Source organism: Tamandua tetradactyla, chromosome 4, assembly GCF_023851605.1.
Source record: "Tamandua tetradactyla isolate mTamTet1 chromosome 4, mTamTet1.pri, whole genome shotgun sequence".
Classification (NCBI taxonomy): domain Eukaryota; kingdom Metazoa; phylum Chordata; class Mammalia; order Pilosa; family Myrmecophagidae; genus Tamandua; species Tamandua tetradactyla.
The window spans coordinates 8,774,478-8,800,972 of NC_135330.1; the positions used below are offsets into that span (position 1 = coordinate 8,774,478).

A 26,495-nucleotide genomic window follows, 5' to 3' on the forward strand; every position below is an offset into this window, starting at 1 on the left:
ACATCTGAAATCCAAAAAGAAACAGAAACTATAGGGAAAAGAATGGAAAAATTTGAGCAGGGGCTCAGGGAATTGAATGATAATATGAACCGCACAAATATACATGTTGTGGGTGTCCCAGAAGGAGAAGAGAAGGGAAAAGGAGGAGAAAAACTAACAGACGAAATTATCACTGAAAATTTCCCAACTCTTATGAAAGACCTAAAATTACAGATCCAAGAAGTGCAGCGCACCCCAAAGAGAATAGACCAAAATACGCGTTCTCCAAGACACTTACTAGTTAGAATGTCAGAGGTCAAAGAGAAAGAGAGGATCTTGAAAGCAGCAAGAGAAAAACAATCCATCACATACAAGGGAAACCCAATAAGACTATCTGTAGATTTCACAGCAGAAACATGGAGGCAAGAAGACAGTGGGATGATATATTTAAATTACTAAAAGAGAAAAACTGACAACCAAGAATTCTATATGCAGCAAAATTATCCTTCAAAAATGAGGGAGAAATTAAAACATTTTCAGACAAAAAGTCACGGAGAGAATTTGTGACCAAGAGACCAGCTCTGCAAGAAATACTAAAAGGAGCACTAGAGTCAGATACGAAAAGACAGTAGAGAGAGGTGTGGAGAAGAGTGTAGAAAGAAGGAAAATAAGATATGATATATATATAATACAAAAGGCAAAATGGTACAGGAAAGTATTACCCAAACAGTAATAACACTAAATGTTAATGGTCTGAATTCCCCAATCAAAAGACACAGACTGGCAGAATGGATTAAAAAACAGGATCCTTCTATATGCTGCCTACAGGAAACACATCTTAGACCCAAAGATAAACATAGGTTGAAAGTGAAAGGTTGGGAAAAGATATTTCATGCAAATAACAACCAGAAAAGAACAGGAGTGGCTATACTAATATCCAACAAATTAGACTTCAAATGTAAAACAGTTAAATGAGGCAAAGAAGGACATTATATACTAATAAAAGGAACAATTAAACAAGAAGACATAACAATCATAAATATTTATGCACCGAACCGGAATGCCCCTAAATACGTGAGGAATACACTGCAATCACTGAAAAGGGAAATAGACACATCTACCATAATAGTTGGAGACTTCAATTCGCCACTCTCATCAATAGACAGAACATCTAGACAGAGGATCAATACAGAAACAGAGAATTTGAATATTACAATAAATGAGCTAGACTTAACAGACATTTATAGGACATTACATCCCACAACAGCAGGATACACCTTTTTCTCAAGTGTTCATGGATCATTCTCAAAGATAGACCATATGCTGGGTCACAAAGCAAGTCTCAACAAATTTAAAAAGATTGAATCATACACAACACTTTCTCAGATCATAAAGGAATGAAGTTGGAAATCAATAATAGGCAGAAGTGTCAGAAAATTCACAAATACGTGGAGGCTCAACAACACACTCTTAAACAATGAGTAGGTCAAGGAAGAAATTAATAAATACCTCGAGGCGAATGAAAACGAAAACACAGCATATCAAAACCTATGGAACACAGCAAAGGCAGTGCTAAGAGGGAAATTTATTGCCCTAAATGCCTATATCAGAAAAGAAAAAAACGCAAAAATTCAGGAATTAACTGTCCACTTGGAAGAACTGGAGAAAGAACAGCAAACTGACCCCAAAGCAAGCAAAAGGAAAGAAATAACAAAGATTAGAGCAGAAATAAATGAAATTGAAAACATGAAAACAACAGAGAAAATCAATAAGACCAGAAGTTGGTACTATGAGAAAATCAACAAGATTGATGGGCCCTTAGCAAGACTGACAAAAAGAAGTGAGGACGCAAATAAATAAGATCAGAAATGGAAGAGGAGACATAACCACTGACCTCACAGAAATAAAGGAGGTAATAACAGGATACTATGAACAACTTCACGCTAATAAATACAACAATGTAGATGAAATGGACAAGTTCTTAGAAAGGCATGAAAAACCAACTTTGACTCAAGAAGAAATAGATGACATCAACAAACCAATCACAAGTAAAGAAACTGAATCAGTCCTTCAAAAACTTCCCAAAAAGAAAAGTCCAGGACCAGACGGCTTCACATCGGAATTCTAACAAACATTCCAGAAAGAATTAGTACCAACTCTGCTCAAACTCTTCAAAAATATCAAAGTGGAGGGAAAGCTACCTAATTCATTCTATGAAGTCAACATCACCCTCATACCAAAACCAGGCAAAGATATTACAAAAAAAGAAAACTACAGGCCAATCTCTCTAATGAACATAGATGCAAAAATCCTCAACAAAATTCTAGCAAATCGAATCCAACAACACATTAAAAGAATTATACATCATGACCAAGTAGGATTCATCCCAGGTATGCAAGGATGGTTCAACATAAGAAAATCAATTAATGTAATACACCATATCAACGAATCAAAGCAGAAAAATCACATGATTATCTCAATCGATGCAGAGAAGGCATTTGACAAGATTCAACATCCTTTCCTGTTGAAAACACTTCAAAAGATAGGAATACAACGGAACTTCCTTAAAATAATAGAGGGAATATATGAAAAACCCACAGCTAATATCATCCTCAATGGGGAAAAATTGAAAACTTTCCCCCTAAGATCAGGAACAAGACAAGGATGTCCATTATCACCACTATTATTCAACATCGTGTTGGAGGTTCTAGCCAGAGCAATTAGACAAGAAAAAGAAATACAAGGCATCAAAATTGGAAAGGAAGAAGTAAAACTATCACTGTTTGCAGACGATATGATACTATACGTCGAAAACCTGGAAAAATCCACAACAAAACTACTAGAGCTAATAAATGAGTACAGCAAAGTAGCAGGTTACAAGATCAACATTCAAAAATCTGCAGTGTTTCTATACACTAGCAATGAACAAGCTGAGGGGGAAATCAAGAAATGAATTCCATTTACAATTGCAACTAAAAGAATAAAATACCTAGGAATAAATTTAACTAAAGAGACAAAAAACCTATACAAAGAAAACTACAAAAAAGTGTTAAAAGAAATCACAGAAGACCTAAATAGATGGAAGGGCATACCGTGTTCATGGATTGGAAGACTAAATACAGTTAAGATGTTAATCCTACCTAAATTGATTTACAGATTCAATGCAATACCAATCAAAATCCCAACAACTTATTTTTCAGAAATAGAAAAACCAATAAGCAAATTTATCTGGAAGGGCAGGGTGCCCCGAATTGCTAAAAGTATCTTGAGGAAAAAAAATGAAGCTGGAGGTCTCAAGCGGCCGGACTTTAAGGCATATTATGAAGCCACAGTGGTCAAAACAGCATGGTATTGGCATAAAGATAGATATACAGACCAATGGAATCGAACAGAGTGCTCAGATATAGACCCTCTCATCTATGGACATTTGATCTTTGATAAGGCAGTCAAGCCAACTCACCTGGGACAGAACAGTCTCTTCAATAAATGGTGCCTAGAGAACTGGATATCCATATGCAAAAGAATGAAAGAGCACCCGTATCTCACACCCTATACAAAAGTTAACTCAAAATGGATCAAAGATCTAAACATTAGGTCTAAGACCATAAAACAGAGGAAAATGTAGGGAGATATCTTATGAAACTTACAATTGGAGGCGGTTTTATGGACCTTAAACCTAAAGCAAGAGCACTGAAGAAAGAAAGAAATAAATGGGAGCTCCTCAAAATTAAACACTTCTGTGCATCAAAGAACTTCATCAAGAAAGTACAAAGACAGCCTACACAATGGGAGACAATATTTGGAAACGACATATCAGATAAAAGTCTAGTATTCAGAATTTATAAAGAGATTGTTCAACTCAACAACAAAAAGACAGCCAACCCAATTACAAAATGGGAAAAAGACTTGAACAGACACTTCTCAGAAGAGGAAATACAAATGGCCAAAAGGCACATGAAGAGATGCTCAATATCCCTGGTCATTAGAGAAATGCAAATCAAAACCACAATGAGATATCATCTCACACCCACCAGAATGGCCATTATCAACAAAACAGAAAATGACAAGTGCTGGAGAGGATGCGGTGAAAGAGGCACACTTATCCACTGTTGGTGGGAATGTCAAATGGTGCAACCACTGTGGAAGGCAGTTTGGCGGTTCCTCAAAAAACTGAATATAGAATTGCCATACGACCCAGCAATACCATTGCTAGGTATATACTCAGAGGACTTAAGGGCAAAGACACAAACGGACATTTGCACACCAATGTTTATAGCAGCGTTATTTACAATTGCAGAGAGATGGAAACAGCCAAAATGTCCATCAACAGACGAGTGGCTAAACAAACTGTGGTATATACATACGATGGAATATTATGCAGCTTTAAGACAGGATAAACTTATGAAGCATGTAATAACACGGATGGACCTGGAGAACATTATGCTGAGTGAGTCTAGCCAAAAACTAAAGGACAAATACTATATGGTCCCACTGATGTGAACCGACGTTCGAGAATAAACTTGGAATATGTCATTGGTAACACAGTCCAGCAGGAGTTAGAAACAGGGTAAGATAATGGGCAATTGGAGCCGAAGATATACAGACTGTGCAACAGGACTAGATACAAAAACTCAAAAATGGACAGCACAATAATACCTAATTGTAAAGTAATCATGTTAAAACACTGAATGAAGCTGCATCTGAGCTATAGGTGTTTTTTTTGTCTGTCTGTTTGTTTGTTTGTCTTTTTTTTTGTACTATTATTATTATTTTTATTTTTTTCTCTATATTAACATTCTATATCTTTTTCTGTTGTTTTGCTAGTTCTTCTTCTAAATCGATGCAAATGTACTAAGAAATGATGATCATGCATATATGTGATGATGTTAAGAATTACTGATTGCATATGTAGAATGGAATGATTTAAAAAAAAAAAAAAAAACAGCATGATACCAGCATAAAAAGAGACATATTGGATCAACAGACATATTATGATCCAACTGATTTTTGACAAGCCTGCCAAGTCCACTTAACTGGCATACAATGATCTCTTCAACAAATAGTGCTAAGAGAACTGGATATCCAAATCCAAAATAATAAAAAAGAACCCAATCTTACACCTCATATAAAAATTAACTCAAAATGTATCAAAGACGTAAATATAAGAGACAAGAGCATGAGGCTCCTAGAAGAAAATGCAGAGAACCATCTTGAAGATCTGACGACAGGTGGTATTTTCTTGCCATCCAAAGCATAAGCAATAATATACAAAACAGATAAACGAGACCTCAAAACACTTTTGCACATCAAAGGACTTTGTCAAAAATGTGCAAAGAGTCCAAGATGGCAGCTTAGAAAGGTGTGGGATTTAGTTCTTCCTCCAGAACAGCTACTAAATAGCCAGGAACAGTACAGTACAACTCCTGGGGCCATGTCAGTGACCAGACACACAGTGTACTCCAGTCTAGACCAGCTGGACTGCCTGCTGCGAGCCCCCCCCCCAAAGAACCGTGAGTTCCCCAAGCCACAGTGACCGACACCCCTCCCCAAAAGGCTGCTTCCCAGAGGGGAAAGGAAAGCGAATTTACCAGCAGCAGGGTCTGAGCGCAACTAAGCTTCAATTGTGGAATTAATTCAGAAATTCTGACTACTAAAAATAGGCCCCCAGCTCAGCTGAACCTGGTCAAAGCGGAGGTTGCTGATTTTGCCCCGGCGCTGAGGGGGCAGGGCTGACTAAAAAAGTAAAAAAAAAAAAAAAAACAAAGAGAGGGTTTGGGGATCATATAGCACATAATACTTCAAAGGGTCTAGCCTGTGAAGGAAAGGAGGGGGCACATAAGATCTGAAGGTACACAAAGCCACATACCAACGTATGCTCTTCAGTGGCAAACCTGAGGAACGGAGGTCCTGCTCTGAGAAGGATTTTTCTCTTTCTTTTTTTTGTGGCTGTGTTTCCACAAAGCCTGGACTGCCTTTGGATACAACATCAGGGCTTCTCAGGCTGCAACAGCCCCAGGCATAGACAGAAACAAGCTTGTGGGACAGCCTGTTTGGAGCTTGTGCCTTCCCCAAGAGAGGGCTGGGACCCAGCTGAGGTGGATTCCCTCCCTCAAGGAATTCAGATGCCAGGGTCTGGAAAATTGAAGTGATTAAAACCAGCCTACAACCTCTCCGCTATTTCCACCACACCACCAGCAGGGACAGTCGGCTGCAGTTAAAGGTACCGCATCACCTTATGCTGGTGGGACCTGCAGGCAGAAAAGCGCCACACACTGGGCAGGATAGGTGTGGTAATAAGATTCTGTTGTCAACTTGGGCCAAGTGAAGGCACCTACTTTTGTTGCTGTGGGCATGAGCCAATGGTACATGAACCTCATGTATTGCTAATTACATGTGCAGTCAGCTAGGAGGCTGCCTGCTGCAATGAATGATGTTTGACTTAACTGGCTGGTGCTTAAATGAGAGAGCTCAAGGTAGCACAGCAAAGGCAGCTCAGCATACCTCATCTCAGCACTCACAGTTCAGCCCAGGCCTTTGGAGATGTAGAAAGGAATCACCCCGGGGAAAGTTACTGGAACCCAGAGGCCTGGAGAGAAGGCCAGTAGAGATCACCCTGTGCCTTCCCATGTAAGAAAGAACCTCAGTTGAAAGTTAGCTGCCTTTCCTCTGAAGAACTAATGAAATAAATCTCCTTTTATTAAAAGCCAATCCATCTCTGGTGTGTTGTATTCTGGCAGCTAGCATATAGAACAATAGGAAAAACACAGAGTTCAGAGACTGCATAGGAATATATTTCAACCTGTTGGGTCTCAACCTCAGGGAAAACTGACGCAGGTGACTCCTAACTCCTGAGAGGAGACTAGTTTGGTCTGGGAAAATCTGGCTGGGGTCTATACTACCTAAGCAGACCTTCCTAAGGTGAGGGAGTGGGCATGAGGAAGGTACATATAGGTAGGGCAAGAGACAAGAAAACAAGAATGGAAAAATTCTGCTCTGTTAAACAAAGTTAAGTTAGTGGTCCAGAATAAGCTGAACTGACTATCAAAGAACAGATAGGCAACAAAGTCATCCAGCAAGAAAATCCTAGGTAAAAGAAGTGAAAACAATCTCCAGAATAAACGAATTAAGGTAATTAAATACCTAGACGCCAGCAAAAAATAATAAATCACACTAGGAAAATTGAAGATATGGCCCAGTCAAAGGAACAAACCAACAATTCAAATGATACATGAGTTGAAATAATTAATTCAATATGTTCGAACAGACATGGAAAAACCTCTTCAAAAATCAAATCAATGAATTGAGGTAGGATATGAAGAAGGCAAGGAATGAACAAAAAGAAGAAATCAAAATTCTGAAAAAGGAAATCACAGAATTTATGGGAATGAAAGGCACAGTAGAAGAGATGAAAAAAATAATGGAAACATACAATGACAAATTTCAGGAGGCAGAAGATAGGATTAGTGAACTGGAGGACTGAATATCTGAAATCCGACAAGATAAGAAAATATAGGGAAAAGAATGGAAAAATATGAGTAGGACTCAGGGAACTGAATGACAACATGGAACACATGAATACACCTGTAGTGAGTGTCCCAGAAGGAGAGGAGAAGGGAAAAGGAGGAGAAAAACCACTGGAGAGAATTATTACTGAAAATCCCCAACTCTTATGAAAGACTTAAAATTACAGATCCAAGAAGTACAGCATACCCCAAACAGAATAGATCCAAAGAGATGTACTCCAAAACACTTACTAATCAGAATGTCAGATGTCAAAGAGAAAGACAGAACCTTGAAAGCAGCAAGAGAAAAGCAATCCATCACATACAAGGGAAGCCCAATAACACTATGAATAGATTTCTCAGCAGAAACCATGGCGGCAAGAAGACAGTGGGATGATATATTTAAGATACTAAAAGAGAAAAACTGCCAACCAAGAATTCGACATCCAGCAAAACTGTCCTTCAAAAGTGAGGGAGAAATTAAAACATTTTCACATAAAAAATCGCTGAATTTGTGACCAAGAGAATAGTTCTGCAAGAATTCAGTATCCAGCAAAATTGTCCTTCAAAAAAGAGAGGGAGATTAAAACAGTTTCAGACAAAAAAATCACTGAGAGAATTTGTGACCAAAAGACTGGCTCTGCAAGAAATACTGAAGGGAGCACTAGAGACAGATACGAAAAGACAGGAGAGAGAGAGGTGTAGAGAAGAGTGTAGAAATGAAGACTATCAGTAAAGGTAAAAAGAAGAAAAATTAGATATGACATATAATCCAAAAGGGAAAATGGTAGAAGAATGTACTGCCCATACAGTAATAACACTAAATGTTAATGGATTCAACTCCACAATCAAAAGACATAGACTGGAAGAACAGATTAAAAAACAGGACGCATATATATGCTGTCTACAGGAAACACATCTTAGACCCAAGGATAAACACAGGTTGAAAGTGAAAGGTTGAGAAAAAAGATATTCCATGCAAATAACAATCAGAAAAGAGCAGGAGTAGTAATACTAATATCCAACAAATTAGACTTCAAATGTAAAACAGATAAAAGAGACAAAGAAGGACACTATGTGTTAATAAAAGGAACAATTCAACAAGAAGACATAACAATCATAAATATTTATGCACCGAACCACAATGCTTCAAAACACATGAGGCAAATACTGAAAAGACAAATAGACACATCTACCATAATAGTTGGAGACTTTAATTCCCTACTTTCATCCATGGACAGAACATCTAGACAGAAGATCAAGAAAGAAACAGCAAATTTGAATACAATAATGAGCTAGACTTAACAGACATTTATAGGACATTACACCCCACAACAGCAGGATACACCTTTTTCTCAAGTGCTCGTGGATCCTTCTCAAGGACAGACCACATGCTGGGTCACAAAGCAGGTCTCAATAAATATAAAAATATTGAAATTATATAAAACACTTTCTCAGCTCATAAAGGAAAAAAGCTGGAAATCATTAATAGGCAGAGTCCAAGAAAATTCACAAATATATCGAGGCTCAACAACACATTCTTAACAACCAGTGGGTCAAGGAAGAAATTACAAGAGAAATCAGAAAATATGTCGAGGTACATGAAAGTGAAAACACAAAGTATGAAAATTTATGGCATGCAGAAAAAGCAGTGCTAAGAGGGAAATTTATTGCCCTAAATGCCTATATCAAAAAAGAAGAAAGGGCAAAAATCAAGGAATTAACTGTCCACTTGGAAGAAGTCGAGAAAGAACAGCAAACTAACCCCAAAGCAAGCAAAAGGAAAGACATAATGAAGATTAGAGCAGAACTAAACGAAATTGAGAACACGAAAACAATCAAGAAAATCAACAAAACCAGAAGTTGGATCTAGGAGAAAATCAGTAAGAATGATGGACCCTTAGCAAGGTTGACAAAAAGAAGAGAGAGGAGGCAAATATATAAAATCGGATATGGAAGAGAAGACATAACCACTGACCCCACAGAAATAAAGGAAGTAATGAGAGGGTATTATGAATGACATTATGCTAATAAACTAAACAATGTAGATTAAATGGACAACTTCCTAGAAAGGTGTGAACAACCAACACTGACTTGAGAAGAAACAGATGACCTTTCAAAAAACCAATCACAATTAAAGAAACCGCATCAGTCATTAAGAAGTTCCAGAAAAAGAAAAGTTCATGACCACATGGCTTCACATGTGAAGCCTACCCAACAGTGAAGAAAAGAATCCTGCTCAAACTCTTCAAAAAGACTGAAGAGGAGGGAAAACTACCTAACTCATTCTATGAAGCCAACATCACCCTCATACTAAAGTCAGACAAAGATGTTACAAAAACAGAAAACTACAGACCAATCTCTCTAATGAATATAGATGCAAAATCCTCAAAAACAATTCTAGCAAATCAAATTCAGCAGCACATGAAAAGAATGATACACCATGACCAAGTAGGATTCATCCCAGGTATGCAAGGATGGCTCAACATAAGAAAATCAATTAACATAATACACCACATCAAAAAATCAAAGAAGAAAAACCACACGATCATCTCAGTTGATTTAGAAAAGGCACGGGACAAAATTCAACAACCTTTCCTGTTGAAAACACGTCAAACGATAGGAATACACGGAAACTTCCTCAACATGATAAGGAGAATATATGAAAAACCCACAGCTAAAAAGTATCCTGAGGAAAAAAAATGAAGGTGCATTATGAAGCTACAGTGATCAAAACAGCATGGTACTGGCATAAAGATAGATATATTGACCAATGGAATCGAATACAGCATTCATATACAGACCCTCTCCTCTATGGACAATTATCTTTGATAAGGCAGTCAAGCCAACTCACCTGGGACAGAACAGTCTCTTCAATAAATAGTGCCTAGAGAACTGGATATCCACATGCAAAAGAATGAAAGAGGACCCATATCTCATATCCTATACAAAAGTTAACTCAAAATGGGTCAAAGACCTAAACATTAGATCTAAGACTATAAAACTGTTACAAGAAAATGCAGGGAAACATCTTATAAATCTTATACTAGGAGTCAGTTTTATAGACCTTACACCCAAAGCAAGAGAACTGAAGAAATAAATAAATAAATGGGAACTCCTCAAAATTAAACACTTTTGTGCATCAAAGAACTTCATCAAGAAAGAAAAAAGACAGTATACACAATGGGAGACAATATTTGGAAACGATATATCAGATAAAGGTCTAGTATCCAGAATATATAAAGAGACTGATAAACTCAACAACAAAAAGGCAGACAACCCAATTGCAAAAAGGGCAAAATACTTGAACAGACACTTCTCAGAAGAGGAAATACAAATGGCCAAAAGGCACATGAAAAGATAATCAACTTCCCTTGCAATTAGGGAAATGCAAATCAAAACTACAATGAGCTATCATCTCACACCCACCAGAATGGCCATTATCAAAAAAACAGAAAATGACAAGTGCTGGAGAGGATGTGGAGAAAGAGGCACACTTATCCACTGCTGGTCGGAATGTCAAATGGTACAACCGCTGTGGAAGGCAGTTTGGCAGTTCTTCAAAAAGCTAAACATAGAATTGCCATATGACCTGGCAATACCATTTCTAGGTATCTACTCAGAGGACATGAAGGCAAGGACACAAACGGACATTTGCACATCAATGTTTATAGCAGAATTATTTACAATTGCGAAGAGATGGAAACAGCCAAAATGTCCAACAACAGATGAGTGGCTAAACAAACTGTGGTACACACATACGATGGATTATTATGCAGTTGTAAAACAGAATAAAGTTATTAAGTACGTAACAACATGGATGGACCCTGAGGACATTATGCCGAGTGAGATTAGCCAGAAACAAAAGCACAACTACTGTATGGTCTCACTGATATGAACTGACATAAGTGAATAAACTTGGAGAATTTTGTTCGTAACAGGGACCATCAGGCGATAGAAATAGGGTAAGATATTGGGTAACTGGAGCTGAACAGATACAGATTGTGCAACAGGATTGAATGTAAAAACTCAGAAATGGACAGTACAATACTACCTAACGTAATACAATTATGTTAAAACACTGAATGAAGCTGAATGTGAGAATGATAGAGGGAGGAAGGCTGGGGGCACAAATGAAACCAGAAAGAAAGATAGACAATAAAGATTGAGATGGTATAATCTAGGAATGCCCAGGGTGTATAATAATAAAGACTAAATGTACAAATTTTAAAGTTTTTTTTGCATGAGGAAGAACATAGGAATGTCATTACTGTAGGGTGCTGAAAATAGATGGTAATTAATATTTTAAAATTACAACTTATGTGTGAGACTAAAGCAAAAAATATTTGGTACAAAATTTAATTTTGACTAGTGCATTTCCTAATATAACTTATGTAGACAACTTAATTAAACACCATTAAGTACATGGAACCTTGAGTAGGACATGAGATTTTGTAGATTTGTCCAGAGTGATGCCCCGATAAATCCCAGAGTGATTTAACAGTGAATAAAAATAGTATTTGCAAAGTCCCCTTCAGGGAATGGTAAGAAAGGGGGAAAAGTCAACTTCCCCCAAGTTGAATTCTTGATATTCTCACAAGCAGTGTGGACAAACAAAGCTATAGGCTGAGCCCCCAGTCTTGGGTTTGTACATATGAAACACACCCTTACAAAGGATATGTCAAGCCTATTTAAAATAAGGCTTAAGAGTCACCCCCAAGACAACCTCTTTTGTTGCTCAGATATGGCCTCTCTCTACAGCCAACCCAACAAGCAGACTCATCGCCCTTCCCCTGTCTACATGAGACAGGACTCCCAGGGGTGTGGCCCTTTCTGGCAACGTGGGACAAAAATACTAGAATGAGCTGAGACTCAGCATCAAGGAATTGAGAAAAACCCTAGAATGAGCTGAGACTTAGCATCAAGGGATTGAGAAAACCTTCTTGACCAAAAAGGGGAAGAGTGAAATGAGACAAAATAAAGTGTCAATGGCTGAGAGATTCCAAACAGAGTCAAGAGATTATCCTGGAGGTTATTCTTTTTTTAAAAAAAAAAAGGGGGAATTTAATAAGTTGCTAGTTTACAGTTCTAAAGCTGAGAAAATGTCCCAATTAAAACAAGCTTATAGAAATGTCCAGTTTAAGGCATCCAGGGAAAGATACCTTGGTTCAAGAAGGATGATGAAGTTCAATGTTTCTCTCTCAGCTAGAAGGGCACATGGCAAACATGGCAGCATCTGCTGGCTTTCTTGTGGCTCTACAAAACTGGAGGTTATTCTTACACATTAAATAGATATCACCTTGTTAATCAAGATGTAATGGAGAGGCTGGAGGTAACTGCCTGAAAATGTAGATCTGTGTTCCAGTAGCCATATTTCTTCAAGATGATTGTATAATGATATTGTGAAAACCTCATGTCTGATGATCCTTCTATCTACCTTATCAACAGACGAGAAAAACAAATTGAATAAAAATAAATAATAGGGGGCAAAAATATTAAAATAAATTTAGATTGAAATGCTAGTGATCAATGAAAGGGAGGGGTAAAGGGTATGGTACGTATGAATTTTTTTCTGTTGTCTTTTATTTTTTATTTCTTAATCTGAATTGATGCAAACGTTCTAAGAAATGATCATGATGATGAATATGCAACTATGTGATAATATTATGAATTACTGATTATAGATGTAGAGCAGAATGATCATAATAAAAAAATTCTAAATGTGCAAAGACAGGTTAGTTAATGGGAGAAAACATCTTCACTCTTGAGGGACGCAGCAGCAGGCAGTCAAATCCTTGCCTGGGGTATGACTTCAGGAATCCTCTGCCCCAAGTACAAGTACAAGTGCAACACGGCCAAATATTTAGGCCAGGGAAGTAAGAATATGGGATCCTGGAGTTTCAGCCTGACCCAGCCACATGCTGACAGGTGCCAAAGTTTCGCCTGCTTTAGAGGAAGAAGAATTATCTGAAGAGTGCCATCTGCTGAACAGACCAGAAAGTGCAGAGGGAAAAAGGGCTTTTTGGAGTCTTTCCAGACCATATATCAGGGCCAAATAGAGCTGGTCTGCACCCCCTGTATGAATACCTGGTACATTTGGCTGGGAAATACTTACAATACAACTGTCAAAGTGGCCTAATACAAACCCAAGCAACAACAAAATCCTAGACAAGAGAGAGAAAGCAACCCATCAGAATAAACCTATGAAGATAATCAGATGACCAGATAACAGCAAAAAATCACAAGGCACATTAAAACATAGGATGATATGGCCCAGTGAAAGGAACAAAGTAAAAAGTCAGAGGAGACACAATTTGGAACAACTGATGAAAGACTTTTAAACTAATCTCTTAAGAAATTCAACAAAATGGCTAAAGAGATAAAGGATATTAAGAAGACATTAGATATTGTTCTAGTTTGCTAGTTGCTGGAATGCAATATACCAGAAACAGAATGGCTTTCAAAAAGGAGGAATTTAATAAGTTGCAAGTTTATAGTTCTAAGGCCGAGAAGATGACCCAATTAAAACAAGTCTATAGAAATGTTCAATCTAAGGCATTCAGGAAAAGATACAATTCAAGAAGGCCGATGAAGTTCAGCTCTCAAGTGAGAAGACACATGGCGAATACAGTCAGGGCTTCTCTCTCAGCTGGAAGGGCTTATGGAGAACACAGCATCACCTGCTAGCTTTCTCTCCTGGATTCCGGTTTCATGAAGCTCCCTGGGAGGCATTTTCCTTCTTCATTTCCAAAGGTTACTGGCTTGTGGAATCTCTGCTTCGTGGTGCTATAGCATTCTCTACTCTCTCTGAATCTCTCTCATTCTCCAAAATGTTTCCTCTTTTATACCACTCCAGAAACTAATCTACCCAAATAGGTGGGAGACATCGCGTCACCTAATCCAGTTTAACAACCACTCTTGATTAAATCACATTTCCAGGGACATGATCTGATTACAGTTTCAAACATACAATATTGAATAGGGATTATTCTGCCTTTATGAAATGGGATTTGGATTAAAGCATGGCTTTTCTAGGGGACATACATCTTTTCAAACCAGCACATTCCACCCTCTGGACCCTAAAAAAGACATGTTTTTCCCATATATAAAATACATTCATTTCATAACAATATCAGAGAAGCTTACACCATTTCAGTAACAATATATATGAACTACAAAGTTAGAAACGTACAAACTCCTATCAAAGTTAGTTACAGGCACGGCATGTTTTAAGGCAAAATTATTCTCTGGCTTTGGACCTTTGAAAACTCATAACAAGTTATTTGCTGCCAACATACAAAGGAGTCATAGGATACATATACACGTTTCCATACGGAGGAAGGAACACAGGGGTCACCGGACCCATACAGTTTCGAAAACCCGCAGGACAAAATCCATTAGATTTCAATGTCTGAGAATCATTTATCTTCAGGGCTTTAGAAAGCAGCAGTTCCACCCTTTCCAAAAGCCTACACAGAGGCCTGCCCTTTTTCCAAACACAACCTTGGGGGACATTGGGGAGACCGCCTTTTTCTCAGCTTCACCCTCTCCAAGGGGCCACACCCGGGCTCTCTGCCATCTCCGGGACACACACTCAACCCCACAATGTGGTGGCAGCCAGGCTCTCCCCAAATCCCAAGGAATGTGCTTCACCCTCTCCAAGGCCTGAAGCGGCATGACTCTTTCACTGCAACCAGGTGGAAGATTCGTCCTCTGCCTCTCCACCGGCTTGGATGGGTCCGCACACCTCCTGGCCCAAAGCTTCTTGACTTCAGACCCTGGCGTCCATGGTTTTGCTTCTGAAGTTATTTTTCCTCCGATGTGCCCCTTCTCTGAACCCCCCAGTCCAGACTGGCAGTGGCTCTGTTTATACAGGTCCCACAGCACTCTTGTGGCCCTTCTACGCAGTAGGCTTAGATCATGCCCATCAGACATATGGAGTTTCCACAATTTCTTCCTGGATAACTCCATGTCCAATCCTGGCTTTGTCTGAGATGGCTGACTGGTTCCACATCTGGTCAAATCCTCACGTGGGGCACTATTTTCTGTGGTCTTCCTTCCTGGAAGCGCAGAATTTTCCAGGACATCAATTTCTGGTTTCTTTGTACTTAAGAGTTCAGGTCTCAGCTTATCTCTCTCCAGTCACATTTCACTATAAGCTGTGAGGAGAAACCAGGCTACACTTTCAACGTTTAATTTGGAGATCTCTTCTGCTAAATATCCAAGTTCATGGCTTTTAAACCCTGCCTTCCAGCCAAAGAAACTAGTCAATTTCGCCAGATCATCTGCAATTTTAAAACAAGGCTCGCCTTCCTTCCAGTCTGCAATAACACATGCCTCATTTCTGTCTAGAGCCTGGTCAAAGGTATCTTTAGAGTCCAGGTTTCTATCAACAGTCTATCCAAAGCATTCTAGGCCTTCTCTATCAACCTCCTCACAAAGCCTCCAAAATCTTTCCCTTATCCATTTAAAAAGCTGTCCCAACATGTTTGGTATTTGCAAGCCACAGCAACAGCACCCCACTCTTCAGTACCAAAATCTGTTCTAGTTTGCTAGCTGCTAGAATGCAATATACCAGAAACAGAATGGCTTTCAAAAAGGGGGAATTTAATAAGTTGCAAGTTTACAGTTCTAAGGCTGAGAAGATGTCCCAATTAAAGCAAGTCTATAAAAATGTCCAAACTAAGGCATCCAGGAAAGGATACCTTGATTCAAGAAGGCCAGTGAAGTTCAGGGTTTCTCTCTCAAGTGAGAAGACACATGGCAAACACAGTCAGGGCTTCTCTCTGAGCTGGAAGGGCACATGGCAAACATGGCGTCACCTGCTAGCTTTCTCTCCTGGATTCCAGTTTCATGAAGCTCCCTGGGAGGGATTTTCCTTCTTCATTTCCAAAGGTCACTGGCTCGTGGAACCTCTGCTTCGTGGTGCTGCAGCATTCTCTGCTTTGTCCGAATCTCTCTCATTCTCCAAGATGTTTCCTCTTTTATACCACTCCAGAAACTAACCAAGACCCACCCAAATGGGTGGGAGACATGGCGTCACCTAATCCAGTTTAACAACCACTCTTGATTAAATCACATTTCCAGGAACATGATCTGATTACAGTTTCAAACATACAATATTAAATAGGGATTATTCTGCCTCTATGAAATGGGATTTTAGGTTAAAACATGGCTTTTCTAGGGGACATACATCTTTTCAAACCAGCACAGATACACACAAAGAAAAATTTGAAAGAATACATAGGAAAAAAATAGTACATACAGAAATGAAGTTAATTAGATGAAACTAAAATTATACTATTGACAAGTAACAGCAGATCTGAAGAAGCAGAAAAAAGGATCATCAAGTTAGAAGAACAACCAAGTTCAAACACATAAAAGAACAAATGGAAAAAAAAAATTGAGCAGGGTCTTAGAAAAATGACTAACAACAAGATGTGCCAAACATACACATCATAGGTATCCCACAACAAGAAGAAAAGAGAACAGGCTGGGAAGAATACCTGAGGAAATAATAGCTGAAAATTTATGAACACTTATAAAAGACATAAGTATACAAATCCAAGAAGCCCAATGTACTCCAAACAATATAAATCTGAATAGACCCACTTCAAGTCATATACTAAATATACTGTCAAAGGCAAAAGAGAAAGAGAGACTCTAAAAGCAGCAAAAGAAAAGCGATTCACCACATACAAGAGAAGCCAAATGAGGCTAAATGCTGAATTCTTATCTAACACCATGGACACGAGAAGGCAGGGGGCATGATATTTAACATACCGAAAGTGAAAAATCGCAAGCAAAAATTCCTACTCTGGCAAAACTGTCCTCCAAAATGAGATAGAGTTAAAACTACTCACAAGTGTGCTAGTTTGAAAGAACTGTATATTCCAGAAAAGCCATATTTTTTAACACTGATTCAATATGGTTGGATGGGATCTTTTAGATTAAGTTGTTTCGATGAAGATGTGACGCAACCAATTGCGGTTGGGACTTTTTTTCTTTTACTTTTTTATTGTATAGTATAACATATATACAAAATAAAGAAATAAAAAAGCAATAGTTTCAAAGCACTCTTCAACAAGTAGTTACAGGACAGATCCCAGAATCTGTCATGGACTACCACACGATCCTCTCGTATTTTTCCTTCTAGCTGCTCCAAAATAAAGGAGGCTAGAGGGCTTAAATATTTTTTCATAATCACAACTGACTTTTTTTCCTTCTTTTGTTGTGAAAATAACATAAATCCAAAAAAGCTATAAACTTCAAAGCACAGCAGGATAACCTGGTTCCGGAGTGTGGAACAGGTGAGTGCGCTCGGCACCGCGGCCGTGACCCCCTCCCCGCGCCCCCGCCTAGCCCGTGGCGGACACGCCCACCCTGTCAGTGACGGAGGGTCGGCGCTGGGTCCCGTCAACTCTGCCTGTGGCCCGGGAGCGGAGAACTGAGCAGCCACCATGTCGAGCAAAAAGGCAAAGACCAAGACCACCAAGAAGCACCCTCAGCGCACAACATCCAATGTGTTTGCCATGTTTGACCAGTCACAGATTCAGGAGTTCAAAGAGGCCTTCAACATGATCGATCAGAACAGAGATGGTTTCATCGACAAGGAAGATTTGCACGATACGCTTGCTTCTCTGGGGAAGAATCCAACGGATGCATACCTTGAAGCGATGATGAATGAGGCTCCAGGTCCCATAAATTTTACCATGTTCCTCACTATGTTTGGTGAAAAATTAAATGGCACAGACCCAGAGGATGTCATCAGAAACGCTTTTGCTTGCTTTGATGAAGAGGCAACAGGCACCATCCAGGAGGATTACCTGAGAGAGCTGCTGACCACCATGGGGGATCAGTTTACAGACGAGGAAGTGGACAAGCTGTACAGAGAAGCACCTATCGACAAAAAGGGGAACTTCAACTACATCGAGTTCACTCGCATCCTTAAACACGGAGCAAAGGACAAGGATGACTGAAAGAACTTTAGCTAAAACCTTCCAGTTAATTTGTCTTACTCTGTTTTATCTCCAAGACACTTCCCCCCACCTTCATAGGACCTTTTGCATGCATTTAGCTTCACAGCTCTGTCTTCTTTTTTTCTATTGAGGTATTTATTCCAGACCTTTCTACCACTTAGCAATTGTATAATCAGACTGGAAATGGGGATGAAAAAGAGATTGTGTTGAAAAAGATTGTGAATAAAAATCAACAAATGTGAAAGCCCAGGAAAATAAATCCATATTTCTGGTTTTGCTGGATTTTTACATTTTTATATAAAAAAATGCTATTTTAAAATAAAGATAATGCTGGCTCAAATGAAATATAATGGCAAGTTAAACCAAAATAAATAAATAAATAAATAAATTTCAAAGCACAGTACCACAATTAGTTATATAACATATTTCAGACATGGGTTACAATTCCACAATTTTAGTTTTTTACTTCTAGCTGCTCTAAAACATTGGAGACTAAAAGAGATATCAATTTAATGATTCAGCATTCATATTCATTTGTTAAATCATATCTTTTCTGTATAACTCCACCATCACCTTTGATCTTTCCATCCCTCTCTTTAGGAGTGTTTGGGCTATGATGATTCTAGATTTTTTATATTGGAAGGGTCTATCACTAACATAGAGTAGAGAGATGGAACTATCTGATGTTCTGGAGAGGCTGGGCTAGGTTTCTGGACCAGGGACCTATCTGGAGGTTGTAGGTTTCTGAAAAGTTACTCTAGTACATGAAACCCTTGTGGAATCTTATATATCACCCTAGGTGTTCTTTAGGATTGGCTGGAATGGTCCTGGTTGGGGGTTGGCAGGTTATGATAGGTACCAAGCTCTAACTGAAGCTTGCTAAAGAGCAACCTCCAGAGTAGCCTCTTTACTCCATCTGAACTCTCTCTGCCACTGATACATTATTAGTTCCACTTCTCTTCTCCCTTATGGTCAGGATGGAATTGTTGATCCCATGGTCTGGATTCATCCCTGAAAGTCACCTTCCACATTGCAAGGGAGACTTTCACCCCTGCATGTCATTTCCCACTAGGGGGAAGGGGAATGATCTCACTTGCAGAGTCGGGCTTAGAGAGACTCAGACCACATCTGAGCAACAAAAGGGGTCCTGCAGAAGTAACTCTTAGGCATGCCTATAGGTAGTCTAAGCTTCTCCGCTACCTACATAAGCTTCATAAGAATAAGCCTCATGATTGAGGGCATGGCCTATTGATTTGGGTGTCCCTAAAGTTTGATACAGTATCAGGGATTCTCTGATGGTAAGGTTTAATAGTTTCATATTCTTTCTCCTCTCCCTCAGGAGACTTTGCCAAAACTTTTTGATTATCTGCTTAATATACTCTAGGATGTATCCAGGCATTACAATAATATATATAGGATTAAAGGACCTCTTCCTTATTCTGTGTCTCAACTGTTCAAATGAGCTATACAGACAAATTAAACTAGATAATGCACTACAGAAAATTTCTGTTCCGGACCCAAATAAACCTTTCTTCCATTGGTCTCAGATAGTATGCGTGGTTCTAAAATACAGACATCGTCTTCCTTACCCCTATATTCTGAATTACTTTAACCCCAACCTGTTTGGCTTCATTCTTATCTCTAAATATCAGGTTGAATATAAAAAACAGCTTCTCGAAATTCAGAAATAATAATCACCACTCCAGACTTAACGTGTCTACTCTAAAAGCTTACAATCTAGGCCCCTGTTTTCTTACAAGCATTTTTTTAAAGGTGACCATACCATTCTTGTTCTTTTGTTTCTAGTTTATTTTGTCTCACCAAATGTCAGGTAGGACCTTTTGATAGGTAGTTTCCATGGAGATGCATCTACACTCATTCCAGGTGGCTGCTTACAGGAGCCCTTTAAGAGGGAACCATTTTGGAAAAAGCTTCAGAGCCGACAGAAGCAACAGAGCCAACACAGACATGAGACCCAGACGTGGAGATGCAGAAATGAAATGTCCCCAGGGAAGCTGTAAGAAGAAGTCAAAGGACTAGTAGAAGCCAGTCAGGGCTTACCAGGTCGGCCTTTCTTGAGTCAAGTTATCCTTCCCTGGATGCCTTAGTTTGGACATATTTATGATCTTACAACTATAAATTTATGACAATAAATTCCCTTTATTGAAGACAACCCATTTCTGGGATACTGAATTCTGTAAGCATTAACAAACTAAAACAGGTAAACAGAAAAGACAATTTGTTAACAAAAGACCCACTTGAAAAGAAATACTAAAGGGAGTTCTGCCAACTGGAAAGAAAAGACAAGAGAAACAAGACTGGAGGAGTGTAAAGAAATGAAGATTATCATTAAGGGTAACTAATAGTATAAAAAGAGGAAAAAATACATCAGATGAAAGATAAAATGGTTAAAGTAAGTACTGCCTTACAGTAATGACACTGAACATTAACAGATTAAATTCCACAATCAAAAGACACAGATTGGCAGAATGGGAAAAAAAATTATGGCCCATCAATTTGCTTCAACAAAAGATTCATCTTATATTTTAAAATTTCACCTTATGTGTGAGACTAAAGCAAAAAATACTTATTTGGTACAAAATTAATATTTTGACTAGTACATTTCCTAATATAACTTATGTAGATGGCTTAGTTGAACACTGTAAGTGCTTGGAATCTTGGGTAGGACATGAGATTTTGTTGGTTTGTCCAGAGTGATGCCCCGATGAATCCCGGAGTGATTTGATCAGTGAGTGGAAAAGCATTTGAAAGTCCCCTTCAGGGAATGGTGAGAATGGGGGAAAACTCAACTTCCCCAAGTTGAATTCTTGATATTTTCACAAGCAGTGTGGACAACCAAAGCTATAGGCTGAGGCCCCAGTCTTGGGGTTTGTTCATATGAAACTTATCCCCACAATGGATAGGTCAAGCCTACTTAAAATTTAGGCCTAAGAGTCAACCCCAAGACAACTCTTTTGTTGCTCAGATGTGGCCTCTCTCTCCAGCCAATACAACAAGCAAATTCACCACCCTTCCTTCCCCTGTCTACGTGGGACATGACTACCAGGGGTGTGGACCTTCTTGGCAACGTGGATCAGAAATCCTGGAATAAGCTGAGACTCAGCATCAAGGGATTGAGAAAAACCCTAGAATGAGCTGAGACTCAGCATCGAGGGATTGAGAAAACCTTCTGGACCAAAACGGGAAGAGTGAAATGAAACAAAATGTCAATGGCTGAGAGATTCCAAACAGACTCTAGAGGTTATCCTGGAGGTTATTCTTATGCATTAAGTAGATATCACCTTGTTATTCAAGATGTAGTGGAGAGGTTCGAAGGAACTACCTGAAAATGTAGAGCTATGTTCCAGTAGCCATGTTTCTTGATGATGGTTTAATAATGATATAGCTTTCACAATGTGACTGTGTGACTGTGAAAACCTTGTGTCTGATGCTCCTTTTCTCTACCATGTCAACAGACGAGTAGAACATATGGAATAAAAATAAATAATAGGGGGAAAAATGTTAAAATAAATTTGGTTTGAAATCCTAGTGACAAATGAAAGGGAGAGGTAAGGGGTATGGTATATATAATCTTTTCTTTTTTCTGTTATCGTTTTATTTTTTTTTCTGTTGTCTTTTTATTTTTTTCTGAATTGATGCAAATGTTCTAAGAAATGATGAATATGCAACTATGTGATGATATTGAAAATTACTGATTATATATGTAGTACGGAATGATATGTTAATGTTTTTGTTGTTAATTTTTTTAATAATTAAAAAATTAAAAAAAGATTCATTTTACAGTCAAAGATACAAGTAAGATGAAAGTCAAAGATATTCCACACCAGTAGCAATCCAAAACAGAAAAAAACAAAACAAAAAAAACTGGGTTAGCTACGAATATCAGATAAAATAGACTTTAAATGCAAAAAAAAAGTTACAAGAGACAAAGATAAACACTACACATGAATAAAAGGGGCAATTGCCTAGAAAAAACAACCATAAATATTTATGCACCTAAACAAGGGGACTTAAGTATATGAGGCAAACACCAGTGTAAGTGAAGGGAGAATTGGGAGTATAGACATTTCTACAGTAATAATGGGAGACTTCAACACACCATTCACTCCAATAGATAGATGATTTAAAAAAGGATGGGCAATGGTGGCACAGTGGCAGTTCCTGCCTGCCATGCCAGAGACCTGGGTTCAAATCCCAGCGCATGCCTATGCAAAAAAAACCCACAAAAAACAAAAATAGAGGATGAATAAGGAACGAGAAAACCTAAACAATACGATAACTGAACCAGACTTATATAGAAGACTGCACTCCAAAATAGCAAGATATACAGGATACACATTCATCTCAAGGGTTCATGGAACATTCCCTAGGATAGAAAAAATACTGGGGCACAAAACAGGTCTTAATAAATTTTAAAAGACTAAAGTTTATATAAAGTACTTTCTCTGATCATAATGGAATGAAGCTGGAAGTGAACAACAGCCAGAGAACTGGAAATTACACCAGCATATGGATGTTAAACAATACACTCTTAAACAAACAGTGGGTCAAAGAAGAAATTGTAAGAGAAATATCTTCAGACAAAACAAAAATAAGAACACAACATATTACAAATTGCAGTGAAGGCAGTGTCAAAAGGGAAATTTATAGCCCTAAATGCCCATATTAAAAAGGGAGGAAGAGCTAAAATAAAAAACATTACTAGGGCGGGCCATGGTGGCTCAGCAGGCAAGAACGCTTGCCTGCCATGCCAGAGGACCCAGGTTCGATTTCCAGTACCTGCCGATGTTAAAAAAAAAAAAATTCTGAACAATTGGAGGAACTAGAGAAAGATCAGCAAACTAATCCCAAAGTAAGCAGAAGGAAAGAAATAACAAAGATTAGAGCAGAAACTAATAAAAAGGAGAATTTAAAAAACATAGAATCAACAAAACCAAAACTTGGCACTTTAAGAAGTTCAATACAATTGACAAACCCTTATCTAAACTGACAAAGACAAAAGAGAGAAGATGCAAACACATACAATCAGAAATGAGAGGGGGAATATTACCACAAATCCCAAAGAAATTTAAAAAGACGATAAGAGAATACTACGAAAAACTGTATGCCAACCAAATTAACAACTAGGATGAAATGGATACTTCCTAAAAACAATGAACAAAATGCAGTATCTCAAGAAGAAACAGAAGAACTCAAAAAAAACAATCATAAGACACTGCAGTCATCAAAAACCTCCCTGTAAAATTCACAGGTGAATTTTACCAAACATTGTTAAATAGAATTAATTTCAATCCTGCTCAAACTCTACTGAAAAATTGAAAAGGGAATACTACCTAACTCATTTGGAGCAACCAAACTCCAATTGTGGAAGTAATTAACAAATTCTGACTACTAAAAATAGGCCCCCAGCTCACCTGAACCTCAAGTCAAAGCAGAGGTTGCTGATTTTTGCCCCAGAGCCAAGGGGACATGGCTGACGGACAAAGAAAAAAAACAGAAACAGAAGATTTTTAGATCAGATAGCACATAATCCTTGAAAGGTTCTGGGCCCTGAAGGAAAGGAGGGGGCACATAGGATCTGAAGGTACACAAAGAAACATACCAACTTATGCTCTTCAGTGGCAAATCCGAGGAATGGAGGTCCTGCTCTGAGAAGGATCTATCTCTTTCTTTTTTGTGGCTGTGTTTTGACGACTTGACTGCCTTTGGATACAGTGGCAGAATTCTCAGGCTCCAACTGCCCCAGGTATAGGCAGAAACAAATTTGTTTGAGAGCTTGTCTGGAGCCTGTGCCTTCCCCAGGAGAGGGGTGGGTCCCAGCTCAGGTGGATTTCCTCCCTCAAGGAATTCAGACACTAGGGCTTGGTAATTTGAAGTCATTAAAACCTGCCTACAACCTCTCCTCTGTCTCCATCATGCCCCCAGCAGGGAGAGTCTGTCAAAGTTAAAGGTACCACATCATCTTATGCTGGTGGGATCTGCAGGCAGACAAGCGCCACATACTGGGCAGTACAGGAAAAAAACAATCCAGAAAATTCATAGGGAAGTATTTCAACCTGTTGGGTCTCAACCTCAGGGAAAACTGACACAGGTGACTCGTAACTCCTGAGAGGAGACTAGTTTGGTCTGGGAAAATCTGGCTGGGGTCTATCCTACCTAAGCAGACCTTCCTAAGGTAGGGGTGGGGGGGGTGGGAAAGGCATCATATAGGTAGGGCTAGAAACAAGAAAGCTAGAACAGAAAATTCCTGCTCTGTTCAACAAAACCTAAGCTAGCAGTCCACAATAAGTTGAAATGAATGTCAAAGAACACATAGACAACACAGTCATCCGGCAAGAAATCCTAGGTAAAAGAAATGCAAACAATCTCCAGAATAAACTAATTAAGATAATTAAATGCCTAGACACCAGCAAACAATAATGAATCACACTAGGAAAAATGAAGAAATGGCCCAACCAAAAGAACAAATCAACAATTCAAATGAGATACAGGAGTTGAAACAATTCAGAATGTTCAAATAGGCATGGAAAAACTCATCAAAAATCAAATCAATGAATTGAGGGAGGATATAAAGAAGGCAAGGAATGAACAAAAAGAACAAATTGAAAGCCTGAAAAAACAAATCACAGAACTTATGGGAATGAAAGACACAGCAGAAGAGATGAAAAAAAAAAAATGGAAACCTACAACGTCAGATTTCAACAGGCAGAAGACAGGATTACTGAACTGGAGGATGGAAGATCTGAAATCTGACAAGCAAAAGAAAATACAGGGAAAAGAATGGAAACATATGATGAACAGGGATATAGGGAATTGAAGGACAACATAAAGCACACGAATATACGTGGTTTGGGTGTCCCAGAAAGAGAAGTGAAGGGAAAAGGAGGAGAAAAATTAATGGAGGAAATTATCACTGAAAATTCCCCACTCTTATGAAAGACTTAAAATTACAGATCCAAGAAGTGCAATGTACCCCAAACAGAATAGATCCTAATAGATGTACTCCAAAATACTTACTAATCAGAATGTCAGACGTCAAAGAGAAAGAGAGAATCTTGAAAGCAGCAAAAGAAAAGCAATCCATCACATACAAGGGAAGACCAATAAGACTGTGCATAGATTTCTCAGCAGAAACCATGGAGGCGAGAAGACAATGGGATGATATATTTATGATACTAGAAAAGAAAAACTGCCAACGAAGAATTCTATATACAGCAAAATTGTTCTTCAAAAATGAGGCAGAAATTGGGACTTCCGGAGAAGATGGCGGCTTAGTAAGAAGCGCGGATCTTAGTTTCTCCTCCAGGACAGCTACTAGGGGAGTAGAAACGATACAGAACAGCTCCCAAAGCCACGACAGAGATAAAAAAGACAGCATACCCCATCCTGGAACGGCTGGCTGGCTGAGAGAACCCACTCTGGTGAGATCGCCGAGGGGTGCGGGCTTCACCGGGCGGGGTGGCAAGCGGCTGGAGTCACTCCCTTCCCCTTTCCCGGGCCGGCTGGGAGAATTGCACAGGTGGTCCCCTCAAACGATGGCGGCTGGCGCCGACACCACGCGCAGCCCCCCGGACCAACTGAGAAAATTGGATCGGAAATCCCCAGGCCGCGGAAAACGGCGACGGAGTGGGGGGGCCTTCCAAACCCGTGACTTCCCAGGAACGTGCACTCTCCCGGACGGGCGGCTTCAGCTGGCACCCTCCCGCCAAGCTTGGCGCCCAGGGCCGACTAGGAAATTCGGACGGGCGCTTTCCCGGGCTGCGGTGGCCAGCGACCCTCCCTGTGTTCGGACCCCGGGCCGGCTGGCACTCTTCCAAGCCGCTTCGGCTAGCGAACCTACCGGACGGCAAGAGTTTTCCAAAGTTAAAGGACCCACAGCACCTTTTGCTGGTGGGACCCGCAGACAAATGTGTGCCATGAGCGCCACCTACTGGGAAGGATAAGAAAAACAGAACCCAGATATTTCACAGGAAAATCTTACAACCTTGTTGGGTCCGACACCCAGGGAAATCTG

General features: G+C 39.2%; 1 protein-coding gene and 1 pseudogene across 7 annotated transcripts in view; one reads left to right on the forward strand and one right to left on the reverse strand.

Annotated features, from left to right (window-relative positions):
• GON4L (gon-4 like) overlaps window positions 1–26,495 on the reverse strand; it is a 140,233-nt gene that overhangs the window by 66,017 nt on the left and 47,721 nt on the right. The window lies entirely within an intron of this gene.
• LOC143679932 (myosin regulatory light chain 12B pseudogene) lies at window positions 17,908–18,735 on the forward strand (annotated as a pseudogene).